We start from the raw sequence: 7,176 nt of genomic DNA, 5'->3' as shown, positions 1-7,176 counted from the left end.
GAGAGAGAGAGAGAGAAGTGGAGAAAGGGGATAAAGCTGTAGTTTTAGGGAGGACAGAATCAGAAGGGGCGGGGGGGGGAGGGAAGAGGGTACCTGAGCATTGGAACGGAGCTAATTGGCTCGTCCAGTGCCCATTGAAATCGCCGTCCTGGTATCGCCTTCGATCCACGGAGCATATATACGTGCCAACGTTTCAGGACGATCAATTAAATGGAAATGGTCGGGAGATATCCCACCAGAAACAGACGTTCTCGCACGTTTCACGCTTCGCCGGGTTAACCTGGCTACGCGGCGATCGGCCGCGGAGCGGCGTCGAGATCGGCGCAGCGCAGCATCGCTCGAAAACGACTCCTGGACTCCGGAGGTTTTTGGTACAAAAGAGAGGGAAATAGAGCGACTGATTGGGCGATCGTGATCGCGTGCATCACGATTCAATGAGCTGTGAGCATAAGAATTCGGCCAAGAAGAATTTACGGTCGGATGACGCTCTCTTTTGCCTCTATACTTAACGATAATTCTGCAAGATAAGGAAAATTAACACACGAGTACACGGGACACAAGTTATAAATATATCATATTATATACAGATTCCAAAATATTTCGTAATGTATAACCGGCCAGAAGATAGTATTTCGTGAAAAAAAATATATAATGTAAGACCAATTCTTTTTATCGATTGTGAGATTTTGCGAAGATTTGTATATATAACCAATATATATATATATCTACATACAGTGGTTGCTAAAAGTTTTCGTCCAATAGATAATGTTATTGTATTGCTCATATAAAGGATTTTTACAACAAAAAAAAAGATAATATATTTAATATATTCTAGATGTTCAGATTTGAACTAAAAAACTAAAAAAAATTAGCTAGATACAAATCTGAAAATAATTTTGTTAGACTATCAAAATAATTATGTAAAACAACACTTAAACATTGAATGTTGCAAAAAATATTAATATTCCAGCAAATAGTTTGAATGCCCTTAATTATTTTGATAATTCACAAAATTTTTAAACTTGTATCTAACTAAAATTTTAAATTTTTTTCAGAAAAACCATTTTTTCCATAGTATTAAAAATATTGTATTCTTAAATTAATTATAACAAAAATTTTATCAAATTTATAATGTAAACTGAAGAACAGACTAAAAAATTATCATAAAATTATATATTAGCCGGAAACTTTTGATAACTACTGTATAGTTTTTTAAATTTGCGTATAGATATATGTAATTTTCATATAAAGCATATATCAAAAGACACGACAGTGTCTCGGCATTAAGAGGACATGAAATTCTCTCTCTCTCTCTCTTTACTTCCGTATATTATAATTAATCATTATTCTCAAATTTCTTAATGGGAGCACGACTGAAATAATCATTGAGCCGAACCAACTGCTCGTCATGCATTCCAGAATCGAGAACCATTTTCGGTTCTATAAAATAAATTTCAACATAAGAAGTATTCGTGCTAACGAAAGTGCACTTCGGAACTTCAATCCGCATATCTAAATTACTACCGACGATCTTTCGCGGCAAACGTGCTTGTAAAATGGCGTCCATTTAAATCAATTCAGCGGGAATTCACAGGGTATCTTTGAAATGAGAGTCAAAATTGTCTTTAATAATTTGATTTAAAAAAAATGAATAATTCTGCCTAACAAAGATATTCTTTGTTGGTTTTCCAAGAAATTTTTCCCAGTAAACAATCTATTTTAGATCTAAAAAAACATCATTCTATCTCATCAAAGGAAACTTTCAATAGTTGCAAAATAAACGTAAGTGTTAAATATGGTCAATGATTCAATTGGAAGCTTTGAAACGTCACAAGTTTCTGTTATCGCTCCGCTGCATAAATTTCATCGATATTATCCGCAAGTGCAACCGTTCTATTTCGCAGCAATCGGCATTGCATCTCTGAAGGAGCGCGCTCCAGGATATAATGCATGCTCCTCGGCGTCGTCGCACACCTCACCCTTCATTCGTCCACCTCGCTTTGCTCGCGTGCAACCTGCATGTACCACGTAGCTCACGTTCACATAGCACCCCTCGCGGGCGCGTGTGCGTGCGTGCGTGAGTGCATGCGTGCGTGCGTGCACGCGTAGGGCCGGCGACCGAAGTAATGGCGCAGAAGCCGACTCCTACTACTCCCGCGATCTGAAATGAGCGGACTAGGATGGTGTCGACGTGATGTACAGCGACAGGGTCGATAGCGTTACAAGAGCTACTAACCCTTCCCTCCTTTCAAGACTTCCCTCCACTCTTCATGCTGTTCTCCTCGTTCGTCGGCCTCCACCATCACCGACTCGGCATCTCCCAATGCATCGGCATATAAACCACGGTCTCGTGGCCAGACCAGACCGAGTTCTTCCTTCGTCCTTCCTTTCTCCCTCGTTCTATCAGCTCTTTCTCTCTTTTTCTCGTCACCTACTCAATCTCGTTGTCTTCCGATGCGCTATCCTCTCTCGCTTCTCTCCTTATTCACTCATCGCTATTCGACCGATTTTTCTGCTCCTTATCCCTCTTTGCCGTATCCCGACGTTCTTCGTGTCTCTTCCATTATTTCATCATCTCATCCTATCTCCTTTTCCTTCATGTCTCACACCTTCTTTCTCTTCGTTCTCTTTTCTACACTCGATATCTCGCTATGTCTTGTCCTCTCTCACTTATAGGGAACACTCGAGTGCAATCGCGTTCACATGTGACGCCTAGGAATGTGCGTAAAGTGGCCAGCTTATTATCGGAGACGTTAGCATGTTTATATGGAAGCAACTGAGAGATTCGCATGCAATATTCTGCGCGTTCTTTTGTACTTGCGATTGATCAAATGCCCGCCCGAGGATACGTGAATACGTCTAGTTAAGGAATACGCGAGAAAGAAAAGATAGTCCTTCCTCTTTTTTTTATCTTTATCATGAGATAGAACCGATTATCATCGCGCAAACGCTCAGCATATAAATGATTGCGTTATCATCGAGGTACGGTCGAATTGCGTTATCACGTAGCGCGTATGAATTGGTGCTCGATTCGCTGGAATGCAAGAGAACCGGATAACTTTGGCTGTGCACTCGGCCTCAGCCACGATAAAATATCGAATTGCTAGTGATAAGCGCGCTGAGAATTGATTGCAGGGAATTTGTTCGGCAGCGATCAGAGGAAGAGTGGGAATGGGATACACACGCGGCTCATATAAGGTGCTGTGATGTCACGGCGCGAATGAAGTGGCCGAGAAAGAAGGAAGGGACAAAAAAAACACAGGAGAAGCCGGCGCGAACGGAGAACGGTTAAAATGTAACGAGGTTCGAAGTAAAAAGAACGATTTAATTTATCTGCAGAAAAACACGGGCTGCACCGAAGCGACGCGGCGCGCGGAAGATGAGATAACGGAGGGCCCAGAATACGAAATTTCCGGGGAAACCGAAAACCAGGTGCGAATGTGCGACACCATGAATCCACTAATTTGTAATCAATTAAATCTGCCACCGACGCAAATCCATAAGATAATCTAGTTTTCTCATCTCTTAATTTTTTCATGGTGTCGTTATCCATCGCGTCCATCGGCATACAAATTATTGTTTTATCGATGAAATGTCTCCGAAGCGCATCGAGTAATAAATGGACAAGTGACAGAAGAATAAAACTTCTCGAATGATAGAATAAGCGCCGTGGAAAAAGTCGAGAGAGTTCTCAAAAATAAAAAGTATAAAATGTATAAAAAGGACAAAAAACGATTTAACCGAAAACAGTCGTTACAAACATCTCCGAAATTAACATACACAAACGGAGAATTCTTGTCTATAAATTTTTCCAATAATAATAATAAGAAGTTTTCAATCCGATAGAGCGCCTAGCGTCTAATGACTACCTAATGATGATACCATCGTTAGCTTGAAAGGATTCGTGTCGAGCGCGAGAAAAGGCGCAAAAGAACAAGGTGGAAGACCGAATGAACCCTTTTACCTGCTTACCGATTGACAAATCGTACTACTATCGTCCATCCAAGATCACTCGATCCCCGTCGTATCAAATTACCATCTACAAGAATTCAAACATAAATATAACCGCAAGCCTGCTTCTACTGTGCTCCACGTTTTCGAAATGGGAACTACTCGCATGTTCCGAAAAAACGGACAAGTTCTCGTCTGATCATATACATCGTTTGTTTGCACAAAGCAAAAGAAATTTTCATACTTGCATCATTATAGGGGGTATCTCTTAATTATCATGTGCAATATTTTAATATATTCAAAAGATTAACTAGAGCAGAACGTTCTAATCCGAAAATATTCAGAGAATGTATATAAGCAGATTATAAGCTAAAATATATTATATCATATAGTTAATCGATATTATCGCATTCAATTTGTACATTCAAACCTATATTACATTTATATATGTATCTATTTGTCATCTATTATTGATTATAAAATTTAAATAATATCTATTTTTATACAAATTGGTTATATTTTATAATTTCTTATGCGTACAGATATTTCATACGTTACAGCAATCAAATAATCATAAATAATGTTGACAAACTGATTATTACAAATTTTATAGCAAATGTTAGTATGATAGAAACTTTGTAGAAATAGTAGAAAATCTCATACTATGCATAATCTCAAATTAATTCTTATTAATCAATAGGAATATAAGTTGATCGACACAAAGTGCAATTAAAATTCAGTTGCATATACGTACATTTTCCGTTTATTAAACTGCTCGGTTTATTTAATTCGAATGAATAAATCGCACTAAATATCTTCTCCATCATCACTTCGATACAACGAGTTGTATTCATTAGGAAGGTTAATTAATCGTACATGTTGCCGATCATTTATCGCGAAGGATAATAACACGGAGCTCGCGCCATTACCTGTCTGTTTGAGTTTCGACGTGCGAATGATAGCACGGCGACCTTGCGTAAACATTTAAACGCTGCGCCGTATCAATAATTTGAAATATCAAGATTATGCGTATCAACCGATGTTGTTATTTCGAAAAACGAAACATTTTGAAAACGAAATAAATTCATATCGACTACAGTGTCCATTCCATATATATTTTGAAATAATTATTAATTATGTTGCATACGATTGCGTACATTAATTCTCTTCGAAACTGACGCTAAAATTATTGCCGCTGGATCTCATAAAACTCATATAATTTATTTATGATAATTAAAAGCCATTAATTAATTTCAAGGAATTATAATGACATAACGCGTATAAAAAAGAATGAATATTAAGTATATTTTAATAACTTAAAAGTATAATTCGAAAAATTTGAAGATGAAGCATAAAGAAAATTGAAATATTTGATATTTTCGATAAAGAGATTTATAATTGATTGGATCCATCGATCCATCGTCACCTCCGGATGGTTAAACAATCCGATGTGTTTGGATGTGGATCATTCCGTAATTCTCAATGTAAAAATGATGGACGAATTATATAATTGAAAGGACATGAAAAATTTTAAACGCGAAATTCAAATCTTACACGGAAAAAAAATTAATTGGGTGGTATAGCAAACTCAAATAATTTACTACGCGAATTCAACATCGATAACTAAGAAGATTTGATGGTTCAACAAATCGCTAATGTTCAGCTGTCAATTTTGCTATTTTAACATAGAAAATTGACTTGTCTGTATATTACGACTGTAGATTTACTGAATCAGTGAAGTTTTCAACTGTGTTTTTTCTGTGTATCATTTAAAAAAATGTTTATCATTTTAACGACTACCGCAATAACTAGTCATATTCATTCTTTGATGTTCTTGATAAAATGAAGGAATCGTGCGAAATACTTGTTTGGATAAGAATTATCAACTTGATACGTAGATGTTAATTGGTTGTGCAGAATGGGTTTTTAATTGTACATAGGAAATGATAATGTTCATTTTTACGATTAATACTTGTTGTAACGAGAGATATAATAACAACACAGGGAGCTGCCCACGTCACTACCTATCCGTTCGAGTTTTACGAATGGACAAAATAATTTATTAACAAAAAAAATACAACGTCATTTTCCGACGCATTGTACATTATGCATTCGTGTCACAAAATATTTAACGTATTATGAAATCACGCTAACCGATACTTACTAATTATGTATAGGAAACGCGATTGGTTCTTTTAATACCTGTTGCTATGATGATTTCAAAGATTAACATGATAAAATATGGAGCTGATATCTATCTGTTCGAGTCTCGGCACGCGAATAGTAGCAAGATAATCATCTATACAAGATAATCACAACAAAATATGTTACAAAATGTACAATGTAGTACAAAGAAGAATTTCAAATACAACTTGCCGGCCATTATGACATACACGTTTAATGTACAAAACATGCCGAATACTTTAACTGCTTTTCAAATTAATTTCAAGAAACACTTATTAAAAAAAAAAGTTTGATAAAAAAATAAAATTTGTCTTTGATTATAAATAGAAAAATTAATTATAATTATCGTTTTTTTTTTCAAATTTTATGTATGGAGAAAGAATGAAATTACGTGCGTAATTTTAAAACACAGAAATAAAATTAAAACACAGAAAATATGGTAACTTATTTCTTCGATGTGTATTTATTAATCATATAATATTGTATTTTTTATTACAGTTAATTAAATATTATATTCTTATCAGTTTAATTTCCACATAAATTATATTGCTATATAATGACCAGAAAAATAAAACGATTTTAGATATAAAGTATCGATTTTTTTAATAATATGTCTATGCCAGGAAGTGAAATCGATCACAATGCGATGATATCGTCACCTCGGCTCGAGTAGATTCAAATGTCGACCTTATGCATTATTCCTCGCACGAGGGATGCAAATCGGAGCAATCCCTCATATGGGACATACGACGATCATCCGATCTATCACATACGCCGCGTGAACTGACTGATTGCCATCATGGATTACCGCAATCATGCTCGTGCCTCGAATTTTCAAACTTTTTTAATACATTTCGTTAAAGTAGAATATAATATATCTACTAAAATGCGAGAAACTTGAGAAATTTTGTAGAAAGAGATAAAAAAATCGCGTAAAAAAAGTAGTCATAACTTATGTTACTGAAAGCACTGATCTGTTCTTAATTATATATATATATATATATATATATATATATATATATATATATATATATATATACT

This window comes from Atta cephalotes (genome assembly GCF_000143395.1).
Source record: "Atta cephalotes unplaced genomic scaffold scaffold00015, whole genome shotgun sequence".
Taxonomy (NCBI): domain Eukaryota; kingdom Metazoa; phylum Arthropoda; class Insecta; order Hymenoptera; family Formicidae; genus Atta; species Atta cephalotes.
This window is presented reverse-complemented; position numbering follows the sequence as displayed.